Genomic DNA, 12,845 nt, shown 5'->3' on the forward strand with positions numbered 1-12,845 from the left:
ACAGAGGAAGAAAGGCAGGTTTGTGGGGAAAGATAAGGAGGTCCACCTTGGCCATGCTGGCTTGTGATGCCCGACTGACTTCCAGGAGGGATGTCCTGTTGGCAACTGGACCTGTGTGTTGCTGAGAAGATGTGTTGAACTTAAGGATGGACCAGTTCCCTTTCGGCCACATTCCCGCTTTCATACAGTTATCTCGTGTGTGCCCTGTTTTGATACGAACCAGTGAAAATTCATCCTGGTGGCTTAAAAAACAATTGGAATTCATAGATTATTCTGGCCCTTTCCTTTGCTTGCTCTTTCAGCTCACCTGGCTACTTTCTGTTTCACTGAACACAAGCACCACTATCAGCAGAAGTGAAGTTGAAGCAAGAGTAGTGAAAACACAAACCAATGACATTTCCTGCCAGTCAGTCGCTCCAGTGGTGGCAGGAGGAGATACCACAGTTGCCTACGATGGATATTTCACTTTTCCAGGGTGCCCTGATCGCCCACCAGTGGAGACGTGATTTCACTAAACAGTTGTGAATGCTCACTATAAATGGAAGGTGTAGAAAGGCTGTGAATAATCTGGGGATGAAGACATTCACTTGAAAAAATTACCGATGATTTCTACAAGGGGAAAAAAGGAGCAGCAAGAGTGTCTGGGAAAAGAAGTTGTCAGAGCGTCAGCCGGTCCCATTAAGATCCTAACCCCACACTCAGGGTGTGTGTGGCCATGGACGTGGGGTGATGTTGCTGCGTGACACACAGATGACATTCACTGTGGGCCAGTGTTCTACATGTACGAGCTCATGGAATCCTCAGAGCAACCCCAGAAGTCGGGGGGTGGGGAGGGTCGCTCCCCTTGTCCTCACTTTAGAGGGCAGGATATTGAGGCACAAAGAGGTGAAGGAACCTGCCGAGGGCACAGAGGGAGTGAGTGGGCAGGCACTCGGCTATGGCATGAGGTCTGTGCGCACAGTTCCCCCGCGGTTCTGCACAAAAGTACTTGTTTCCCAGCTGAAGGGGGGCAGCTTTCACTCTCCAGCCATTTCTGGCCACGCCTCTGCGACTTCACCTCTCTCTCCGGCTCTCCTGCCTGCTTCTGATTGGCTGGCTTCTCGGCCACCAGTCCATAGCTTCCTGTCACGGACACCCCTTTACATCCCTTTCTTCTGGCCCTGGGTCTCTGAGGAAGACTATCAGAAACCGCCTCCCTGAGGGCACATGCCCAGGTCTTTGCAATGTGAGCGCTGCCCTCAAGGGGAAGCGCAGGGCAGCACTGCAGGTGGGCACAGCAGTGACAGAAAAGCAGAAGAGTGACAAGGGAAAGCAGAGGGGTGTGAGAGGCCTGGGTGAGAAGAGGCCCGGGGTACGTCAGCTTCTGAGTCTCCGAGACAGAGTTGTCGGGGTGCTCAGTCGGCCCCTCTATGGGCGGCACAAAGCTTTCCCAGGGAGCAGTAACAAAGGCCGCGCAGAAGCCTGCACGGCTGAGTGGATGTTTACAGCTTTGCAAAAGGGCGAGATGCCCAGCTTCGGAGCAGGGAGGGGGCTGAAAGGCACTCGACCAAGCACGGCTCACCCGGGACGCAGCCCTGATCAAGCAAGCAAGGAGGAAGAAGACCCGACCTCAGAGCTTCCTCTTCACCGTGTGAACCACAGAGACGTAAGCGGCTAATATCCTGCCGCTGAGAAGAGTCGGGGGAATGAGTGGTGGCATTAGTGCGCCCTGGCCGTCGCCAGCATGTGGCCACTGCATGTGACCCTGAAATAAACACGCTCAAAGGGGCACAGAATGCAGCCCCACACCGTCACCGTCACCGTCATCGGGTGCTGGGGTTACACATGCCCAGAGCAAACCTGCCTCCGTGGAGCTAGACAGGACGCCAAGTGTTTGAGGGGAAGAAGAGAAAATGTGAATAATTAATTGACATGAAAAGCCTCTCCGCCTCCCTGGAGGAGCAGAGAGGCTGCGACCGTAGGATATGCCTTTATCATATCTATTACACGTCCTCTCAAAGGCCCTCAGAGAGCACCTGTTCAGCTAGGGCAGGACACAGACCCAAACTGGCCAGTGGGCGGATCTCCCCAGGGCTGGAGAGAGATCGGAGCTGTTCACAAAGCTTTCCAACTAGCTTATGCTTCCCAAGAGGACAAGGAAGATTCTTTCCCATGTGATCATTTACAATTAGATTTTCCTTGGATAATGTAAAACACAAACAACTGTAAGTAAAGCACTGCACCAGTTCAGGCTTCTATGAGGCAAAAAGTCTATTATTAACCTGAGGATTTATTCCATTTTCCCCAGTATATCCCTTTTTTTTCATAAGTGTAACAGAAAATAACTTAGACAATAACAACCATGTATTATGTTCTTATCATTTGTCAGACACTGTCCTAAAAGCTTTACTATATATATTATCTCATTTAATCTTTAAACCACCACCACGCTAAAGGCGTATTCTTTCTCCCCACCTGGCAGGTGAAATGTGAACTGACCCGCCGAAGGCCATTCGGCTGGAGAAGGACGGCGTGTCTGTGTGCCTCACCATGTGCTTTTTCTTGCCTCTTGAGTCTACCATCCTTAGAATCATCCTGCCCTGAACCTCAGCCTGCCTGGCTGGGCTCTGAAACTGTGGCTGGGCTCCATCAGGAAATGTGGGTGGGTGATTCTGCCGCAGATGGACTGACCAGTACACCTGGACAGTTTCTGGCAATCCCTGACCCACGCGGACATCCTAAGTCTGCTGGAGGAGAGGGACGGGACTGAAGTCCTTCTGCTTGTTGACAGATGTCCTGATGCTGGTCCTCCCACTCGGCTATCTCAATACTGCCAGTGGGACCCCTCACTGCCACTCTCTTGCCCGCACTGTCCCCTGCTGTCCAGTGCCTGCCAGACTGCCCTCCTCCCAGAACTGGCAAACTGATGTGTCCCCAAGACACTGACTTCCCAATAGCAGGTACGTCTCTAATTGAAGGTCCAGGTCGCTCACTCCAAAGGGAATGCCTGGCCAAGTCTCAGGATATGACAAGCTCAGATACCCCTTTCTAGAATGTCTGGGCAATGATTGACGTCTCCTGTCATTTTATCCACCACTTATCACTGACAGTTTGCAATTCAGTGGCAATCACTTACTTAACCAAGGAATGTTTATTGAGCACCTACTATCTGCCAGGCACTGTAGGATACAATGGTGACTGAAAGAGTCTCTGCCTTCATACAACTTATAATCTAGTGGTGGGAGATAGACAATAAAACAAATATATAAGATGAAGTCAGGTACCTAAATGCAACAGACACTTCACTGAACAAACCCATGTTCAATGAGGGTACAGCAAGGGGTTTCCAAGGCAGTAACCTTACAATCACCTGAATAAACTGCCCTGGACCGTTCCAGCGCCATAAGAACCACAGGGCCCCAGACACATCCAGGAGGCCAAAAGAGTCTGAACAAGGGTATCTCTAGCTGCTGCAGGCTGTATGGTTTAGGGAATCTGGCCCTGGAGCTTAGCTTGAGTCCCTCTAACCTCAAATGCAGGAGGCTGAATAAACTCCTGATTTGCATTTCTAAAGCCCCACTCTGCAGCACCCAACAGTTCAGGGGCTTGGATGTGTGGTCAACCAGACACATGTGACTAAGTGGCAGACAGTGCCACTGAGACAGTGGACCAGGTGTGTAAGAGACATGCCCAGGGCATAGGCTGATGCTGTGAAGAAAGATTAGGTCAGAAAGCAGGAGGGAAAGAAGCTCCAGAATGACAAGGAATACAAAACCTGCTACGTTAAAGTGGCACAGGGAGCCAACCTCCCCACATCAAGCTGCTTGGTCTTCCCAGAATGCCTGAAATAAAAGCTCCCAGAAAGGGGTTTCCAAATGCCTTCCTGGGAGAGTCAATTCATACAGAATATAATGAATAACCTGCCTTCAGTTTTTGGGGGGTTTTTTTTCACAGTTTTTTTTTTTTACAGACAGTTCTTGGAACCTCTGAACTAATTAAAAAATTGAAGCAATCCCCTTTGTCCCTGACAACACTTAAAGTCTAAGACATTCTCAATTCTTAGTAATTTTATGATTTCGACAAGGCCTTTGGTTGGCCTGTAACTTTGAGCTATGAAAGGGGCAAGGCTGGTCCCAGTGCCAGCCCCAGACTGCGGTCAAAAGGAGACGCAGGGTTGGGAATAGTGGCAATCTGGTGGCAATGAGGTGACATGCAGAGTATTTAATATAGGGGATCCAAAATGCATCCATAATATAGATAAAATGCATCTCCTCCTTCAGCCTGAATTCACAGAACTTTCCTGTAATTGAAGAATGGAATATAGGCTGAAGAGACTACGCCAAAAACTCTATTTTCCTTTGACAGAGGAGAACACTATGGCATCTTTCTGATCCTTAGGCCCTCTCAAGATTTTGTAAGAAGTGCGGCTTTGTTATCCCTGTAGTTATTTGACTGCTCTCTCAATTTTCATCACCTATTACAGAAACAATGTCAGGAATCTGGATGTGAGAGGCTTATTCTTGAACTCACTCTAAAATTATTAAGAAAGAAATGATATAGAAAGTAAGGCAGATGCTTTAGACCCCTGCATGTTTTTCCACTTGGAAATGTGACATCAACTTGACTTTGTATTTCTAAGCTTCGTTGTGGAACAAACCTGCAGATGGGAAGAGGAGGGGGAAGGAAAGGCCAGACACCAACCAGAGAGGAATAACAGTCACTTTAAATTCTGACACTGCTTGACATTGATTCTGGAAGAGGACCGGGAAGTTGATACGTAATTGGTCTGAGAAGGTTTAATTCAGCTAGAAACACTTAAATGTATCTGGCATAGTTATCTAAGTCCTGAGGACTATAATGATTTCGCAATTTTATGAGAAGGTAAGACAGGGCTGACGCACACCAGTCCCCAATGCTTAACAATGTGCTAGACCCCTTGTGTATCAAAAGTTATATGGTTCAGGGTTTCCCTGGTGGCGCAGTGGTTGAGAATCTGCCTGCTAATGCAGGGGACACGGGTTCGAGCCCTGGTCTGGGAGGATCCCACATGCCGCGGAGCAACTAGGCCCGTGAACCCCAACTACTGAGCCTGCGCATCTGGAGCCTGTGCTCCGCAACAAGAGAGGCCACGCTGGTAAGAGGCCCGCGCACCGCGATGAAGAGTGGCCCCCGCTCGCCGCAACTAGAGAAAGCCCTCGCACAGAAATGAAGACCCAACACAGCCATAAATAAATAAATAAGTAAGTAAGTAAGTAAATAAATAAATAAATAAATAAATAAAAGTTATATGGTTCAGATGACTGAAGAGACTCCATGTGTGCCAATCTCTGCTGTATGGCAAAGTGACTCAGTTATACACATGTAGACATTTTTTAAAATATTCTTTTCCATGATGGTTTATCCCAGGATACTGAATATAGTTCCCTGTGCTATACAGCAGGACCTTGTTGTTTATCCATCCTATATATAATAGTTTACATCTGCTAACCCCAAACTCCCAGCCCTTCCCTCCCCCACTCCCCTCCCCCTGGGCAACCACAAGTCTGATTTCTATGTCTATGAGTCTGTTTCTGTTTTGTAGATAGGGTCATTTGTGTCTTATTTTAGATTCCACATATAAGTGATATTGTATGGTATTTGTCTTTCTCTTTCTGACTTACTTCACTTAGTATGATCATCTCTAGGGCCATCCATGTTGCTGCAAATGGCATTCTTTCTTTCCTTTTTACAGCTGAGTAGTTTTCCACTGTATATATGTACCACATTTTCTCTGTCCATTCCTCTGTCGATGGACATTTAGGTTGCTTCCATGTTTTGGCTATTGTGAATAGTGCTGCTATGAACATAGGGGTGCATGTATCTTTTTGAATTATAGTTTTGTCTGGGTAAATGCCCAGTCGTGGGATTGCTGGGTCATATGGTAGTTCTGCTTTTAGTTTTTTAAGGAACCTCCACACTGTTCTCCATAGTGGCTGCACCAACTTACATTCCCACCAACAGTGCAAGGGGGTTCCCTTTTCTCCACACCCTCTCCAGCATTTATTGTTTGTAGACTTTTTGATGATGGCCATTCTGACCACTGTGAGGTGGTATCTCATGATAGTTTTTCATTTGCATTTCTCTAATGATTAGTGATGTTGAGCGTCTTTCCATGTGTCTACTGGCCATTGTAAATCAACTACATTTCAATAAAACATAAATTAAAAAAAGAGACTCTAGTATTTTACACAGAATCCGTTCTTCACCTCAGTAACTGCCATCCTTTCTAAACCACACTGTATCTCGCCATCTCCATTGGCGCCACAGTCAGCCTGAGAGCGCCAGGACCTCACTGACATTTTGTAGATTTGGAGATGGGGCAGCAGGGCTTGCAAACGACAGGATCAGAACATTCATCTTGTGTTAAGAAGTCAGGTGCATCCATCAAAGCCAAACAGACAAAAGAGCAGGGTGTGAACCAAACCTATCCCAAGGATGTGTTCATCAAGACTGCTCAGCCGTACACTAGAGCTAGCGGGACGAATCCTCACAAGGACAGTAACTAAGATTTATTTTATAAAGGGATTTGTCTGGCAGGATGTTCAGAAATGAGATGAACCATGATTAGCATTACAAGTGTTCCAGGAAAAAACACTATGGACATGCTTATAAAATATATCATGGGGCTTCCCTGGTGGCGCAGTGGTTGGGGGTCCGCCTGCCGATGCAGGGGACACGGGTTTGTGCCCCGGTCTGGGAAGATCCCACATGCCGCGGAGCGGCTGGGCCCGTGAGCCATGGCCGCTGAGCCTGCGCATCCGGAGCCTGTGCTCCGCAATGGGAGAGGCCACAACGGTGAGAGGCCCGCGTACCGCAAAAAAAAAAAAAAAAAAAAAAAAAAAAATATATATATATATATATATATATATCATGGATGGGCATTGAAAAATCAGTGATAAAATATGGCACTGCTTTTGTTCATGATCAAACTAGCAATGTGGGAAATGCAGGCTGTGGACTCTTTTTTTTTTTTTGGCCTAAAATTCAGTGAAATATTCAAATGCTTTGCTAACTTGAATAGGATACTGATGTATCCCTGGTCCTTATTTCCAAGCTTCCTCAGAAAAATATGTACCTTACATCCCGTTTGAAGAACAAGCTTCCTGGGCATGACTAGAAAATTAAAGATGGGGGAGGCATTTAGTCCAGCCCCTCATGCTACAGATGAGGTCAGACGACTTGACTAAGTCGACCCGTTAGTCAACGGCAGGTCTAGAAGAGAACAAACATCTCCCAGCTCCCAATTTGGGGCTGCCTGTAGCTCTGAAGTGCTTACTCCTGCTAATGGCCCCAAGGACTGCAAAGCAGGAGGAGACAGGGTCCCTTCCAGAGATCACAACCTAACTGAGAAAGCAAGATGCTCACACGTGAGAAATATAAGAAAAACACAAAATGGGAGATGGTAGGTTCTGAATGGTGTAGGGGATGAATTTCAGAGCTAATAGCTGAAGTTTCCTTCTCCCACAATTTTCTTATCGCCTGCGGCCCTCCACCTGCAGAGTCTGGGCTGTTCATCATTGCTTCAGGGCAGGTGGGGGCAGATGGACCCACGATTCATCAAGTTCCTGAATTTAGACTTGTTTTCAGATCACAGCAGAGGAAACCGTCTGGAAGGGCAAGGCTCTCCTCTATCGCAAGGACTGAGGTTTCGGAGACAGAAGAGGCTTTCTGAGCTGAGAAAGGCTAAAAACCTAGGGCGGGGCGTTTACCCCGTGAATTGGACTGCAGAAGAACGTGTGATGCTGCAGGGGCGGCTTTTCCGCCTCAGCAGATGTCCGGTTTGGGCTTCTGGTGGGAGGAAGAAGACTGGAAGAGACCTGGCCAAAGCCTGGATGCTAGGTTTCTGAGGGTCATGTACTGAACTCCTGGGCTGAGCCCTGCAGGGGTGGGTGCTCCAGAGCAGACCTGTACCTTCACGTGCCAGGGGGTGAGGGTGGTGGCTCAAGAGCTAAGTTCAGCTCGATTACAGAGAAATACAACAGTTCCACTTTTATATCTGAGCAGGCGACTGTGAAAATTCATACTCACTGAAACAGGAGGTTCTTATAGAGTTCTCAAGAGACAGCACAAAGTGTTATAATCCAACTGATGGTGAGCCTCTAAACATGCCAGCTCATAGCAAGACCTCCAACTTCTGAGTCTAGACTGTCTGTGACCCCCACACTTTAGCCTATGCTCAAGCCTGAGGCAATGAAATATTAAGGATGGACTCACAGAGGAAGTCCAGTTCTCCCCGCAATAGACAAAGGAAAGACTTCTCACAACTATTCTTGTTACAAAGAAGGAAAGATAAGTCTTCCTTCCAGGCCCTGGTTGCACAGCTCAGCATCAGTACCTTTTGGTACCAATAATAATGTCAGAAGATGTCAGGGTGAGATAAAAATAAAAGGGGAAGTGGGAGCAGATGGAATGTTCCTTCCCTTCCCTAACCAGTGTGTTGTACAAAATTTAAAAGTTTAGCGAATGAGGATGAAGGAGAGAAGGTTTACAAAGAAGAAAGGAGGGAGGGCTGATGGGATCCTCTTCGCTTGCCTAGTCAATTCTGAATACTGTTAACGTTTAGTGGATATGACCTGGCTTTTTGCACAACCTTCCCTGAATACTGCCAACTTGTCTTCCCCTCAAAGGTTAATAGCAACAATACTGATGTTGAATAAAGATAGAAATTGTCTACTGGAAGCGAAATACTTTCCATGAAGCCTGTGCAGTGCACGGATGGTTTGGAGGTACTGTTTTTGCTGCCTGAGGTTGGAGCGGGCATGTAATTGATACTATACTTTTAATGAGAGCCACAGAACAGACTGCAGCCTGTGGGTCTCCAGAAGCTGAGAGTCTCCCTGTTTACAATCTGCTCTTCAGAGCACTTCTGCCCATTGTTACTGTGTGTGTATCCATCCATACAGTTTTTGTTTATAAAAATCCCAATTTTTATAAGACGCTGGCACTCTCATTCATGCCAGTGGGAGAGGGAAATGGTACCTTTGGAGAATGACCTGGCAATAGGGATCATAAGCTGTAAAAAGTAAGTATGCTTTTTAACCTTGGCAATTCCACTCGTAGGAATTTATACTAAGGAAATAATGAAGGACATGCACAAAGATATAGTATAAAATGCTGATTATAATAGTGAAAAAGTGAATAGAACCTATAGGACCAACAATAGGGCACTGGTGAATAAAGTATGGTGCAGAAAGAAATATAATGGAATCCTGTAGAGATAGTCAAACTATTATAGAATAAGTTTACTGGTATATAAAGAACTTCACAATATGCTTAGTGAGAAAATTAGACTATAAAACTATCCAATATAATTTTTGGTAATAATATACACATGTATAGAAACATAGATGCTCAGAAAAAAATCTATAAAGGCAGACACCAAATTACAACTTGTTTCTGGATGGCTGCATTCTGAGTTTTCTTCTTCTTGCTAATCTGTATTTTCTGATTTTTCTACAAGGACTATGTATTATTTGGATATAATTATTTTAAAACTGGGAAAAGCACCTGGCATGTCAGGAGAATGCGTAGTAGCAGCTACTCACTTTTGTTCCCTCTCGTGGGATAGGGGTCCTGACAACCCTGCTAGGACAGATGTCCCTGAAGTGTCACTTCAGCCTCTCAGGGAAAATGTGATCATGAGAAGCCTGACTCCATTTTTCTTTCATATCCTGGCTAGAAATTGATACCCTATATGTAATTGAAATCACAGAATTAAAACTCATCTTTGAAGCCGGAAGGACTACACAATCAGTTTTTCAGAAATGGATGTTTGTGTAACAGAGCATCAGAGGAGTTGTCCCTATGGGATATTGTCCTCAGCCTTTGATTTCCTGATGAGTATCTTTGGTTATTGCTTTTTTCTTATCAACTGTCAAATAGTAATATTGTCTAGTTTTCCAGGTTCCCACTTAGAGGACTCTGAATATATAGGCCCCATACCATCAAATAACTTTCTAAGTGCACCCACTCTTTCACCTCCAGTAGTTTCATTCATCTCAGGTGTCGTTTGCTAATTTCATGATCATGTAGATAAGGCTGCCACCTGCTTCTCAAAAAAAACCCCAAACAAACAAATACCTCTAGCTTGCCTTATAAAGAACAAGTCTCATGTTTTAAAATAAACTACTCTTAGAGGAGGAACACAATTTTCTTTTAAATTATCAATAAAATAACTTAAATATTAAGTGAATAATTTTATCTAGACGTTAAACAAATCCTAGAACCTACAGATTATACCATTAACAATTAGCCTCTGAAAGTAAGAAACTTGGATAAATCCCGTCAGTCGTGGATGATTTAAGGGCAATCTTATTTACTGGGGAGACGGGCTAGATCAGTGCTCTATAAAATTTCCGTACGGGGGCCTCCCTGGTGGCGCAGTGGTTGAGAGTCCGCCTGCCGATGCAGGGGATACGGGTTCGTGCCCCGGTCTGGGAGGATCCCATATGCCGCGGAGCGGCTGGGCCCGTGAGCCATGGCCGCTGGGCCTGCGCGTCCGGAGCCTGTGCTCCGCAACGGGAGAGGCCACAGCAGTGAGAGGCCCACATACCGCAAAAAGAAAAAAAAAAAAAAAAAAAAAAAATTTCCGTACGAACAACTCACATGACTCAGGAAGTCAGGGTGGGGCCTGGGATTCTGCATTTCTAACAAGTTTCAGGGTGATGCTGGGGTCTGTGGACCACACTCTGAGTAGCAAGTTTTCCAGTTTGGTGATTTTATGTGCGCTGCCAGGCCAAGAATACCCTGTCTGGGCAGCTGACAAAATGTGGAAGGAGCAAATACCCCAACCTGCACCAGCTGGCGTTCTGGGGCTCTCAGCTTCTGCTAAGCCTCCACCTGAGTGGCTGCAAGATCCATACCTGCCAAAAACGATGCTTCCAGGACTGTGGCCTTTTTTATTAGTGTTACCTACAAGCTACATGTTAAATGGCTCCAGCCTTAAGAGAAAGGTCCAGGAACATAAGAAGTGTCTCAAACATGAAGCCACGGTTGTCCCAGAAAGCCTCAATGCCTGGGGGCATGGAAGAGCCACAAGCACCAGGCCCTTCTCCGTAGGCAGGAGAGCCAGTTCCTAACTGGAGTGAGGCCAGGGCACTCCCAGGAGGACAGAGGAAGCCTTCAGGGCTCTTTCCCACATGGCTACAGGAGCTGGAGCTGTCAGTGGCCCAGATGCCCCATGCTAGGGAACGCGATAGGTACTTGTGAGTAAAAGCTTTAATCTCACAGTCACTTTGGAAGGCAGAGCCACAAAGCAGGACAGACCAGGCAAGAAAATCAGATTGATCTGTCCTGCGTGCACAACATCTTAATGGTTTCCGATTGGTCTCTGCAGTCATCAGTGATACAATCGTCCAGCACAAGGCCACTCACGGAGAGCCCGTCTAGGGCTGTGGAGTCATTCCAGCTGTGCAGCAGCTCACTCTGAACCTCCATGAGAACAGCTCTGCACGTGAACCTGACTGTTGGGACAGAATAGGGTCTCAACCAGAATAAAAATGAGGGTAGTTCTCGTCTGGGGTTCAATGGCTGGAAGCTGCACATTCAAGACCTCCTGGCACACAAAACCCTGACTGTCCTCCATTGAAAATATGTACACATGTTCCCGATGCCTTGATTTGTTTTATGTCAACTGTTGGGTTTACAACAGGTATTACTACTATTGACACTGTATATTAGTAAGTCAATCAAACAGTGTCACTAATATGAGTAAGCCCTTTGGAATCAGAGGAAGTAGAAAATCAATGAAAGTAGTGATGGACGTGAACTGAGATACTTAAAATACCTGGCAGGTTGGTCTCTGATGATTGTATTACCATCTATAACTAACTTTGTCTGAAAGGCGATATTCTAAATTAGAGAAAATCGGTGACTTTTCTTTTGGTGCTTTGACTGCAATAGGAGTGTGAAGCTGGGGATGGAATAGGTGGATTTTTTAGTCTTTTGGCAAACTGTGCATATTGCCAACTCCATACTGATCACAGAATTAAGCCGCTTCATTGGCTGAAATTGTTCTTCATAAGGATTAATGAATAGATTTGAGTTCTGCCTAGATCTTGTGGAATAAGATTCTGAAAGCTATGTGTTCTGAAAATCATAATGGAGAAAAGTATTGTACACAGAAGAAAAAAATGAAAACTATGGCATTTACAAATGGATCAGAGTGAAATTGGCTCGCACCACCGCTTCCAAGATACTGATCTTCCTTTTTTGGATGTATGTGATAAAAACTGGCTCTAAAATGAGCAAATTCTGTCAATAAGTTATCGTCTCCTCTAACAAAAACAGAAAGAACATAACGAAAATTTCATATCCCAAGTCTGAATCGAGCTCTTGGATACGGAGACACAGATCATATATGTTCAAATGTCCCCCGTCACTGATGAGTTCGACAGTGCGCAATCGTATCTTTTCAAGGTGTTGCTGCTTTGAAAGCTCCTTACACTGTTTATTAATTAAATCACAATGATCTTATCTTTCCCTGCACGCTGATGGGACCCACAGATGTGGCCAGAGACAAAATCAAAACGTATGATGCTTCGGTATCCTGCAACAGCAAGGAAATGATGACACCACTGAGAAATGAAAGGGAAAAGACAGCATTTAGAAAGATGCGCACGTGAGAAAAGGCAACCTCGGGACGGGATGGTATGTCACCCTGTCAGAGCAGCAAGGCAGACTTGACAAGCCCCATGGTGGCTCTAGACCAGCTACAGTGCCGTGCAATTAACCGAAACACCCCAATTTTCCTATTTAAAAAACACCTGGGGCTTCCCTTGTGGTGCAGTGGTTGAGAGTCCGCCTGCCGATGCAGGGGACACGGGTTC

General features: G+C 45.9%; 1 protein-coding gene and 1 long non-coding RNA gene across 2 annotated transcripts in view; one reads left to right on the forward strand and one right to left on the reverse strand.

The window, feature by feature from the left end:
• Nucleotides 1-2,497, forward strand: part of LOC308605254 — a 76,264-nt gene extending 73,767 nt beyond the window's left edge. The window contains exon 3 of the long non-coding RNA XR_014013656.1: nt 2,462-2,497. This is a non-coding gene — a long non-coding RNA (uncharacterized lncRNA). The remainder of the gene's footprint in view (nt 1-2,461) is intronic.
• The window catches only part of FAM124A (family with sequence similarity 124 member A), a 102,245-nt gene that overhangs the window by 76,041 nt on the left and 13,359 nt on the right, over nt 1-12,845 (reverse strand). The window lies entirely within an intron of this gene.

Source organism: Mesoplodon bidens, assembly GCF_964165515.1.
Source record: "Mesoplodon bidens genome assembly, chromosome: 17".
NCBI lineage: Eukaryota > Metazoa > Chordata > Mammalia > Artiodactyla > Ziphiidae > Mesoplodon > Mesoplodon bidens.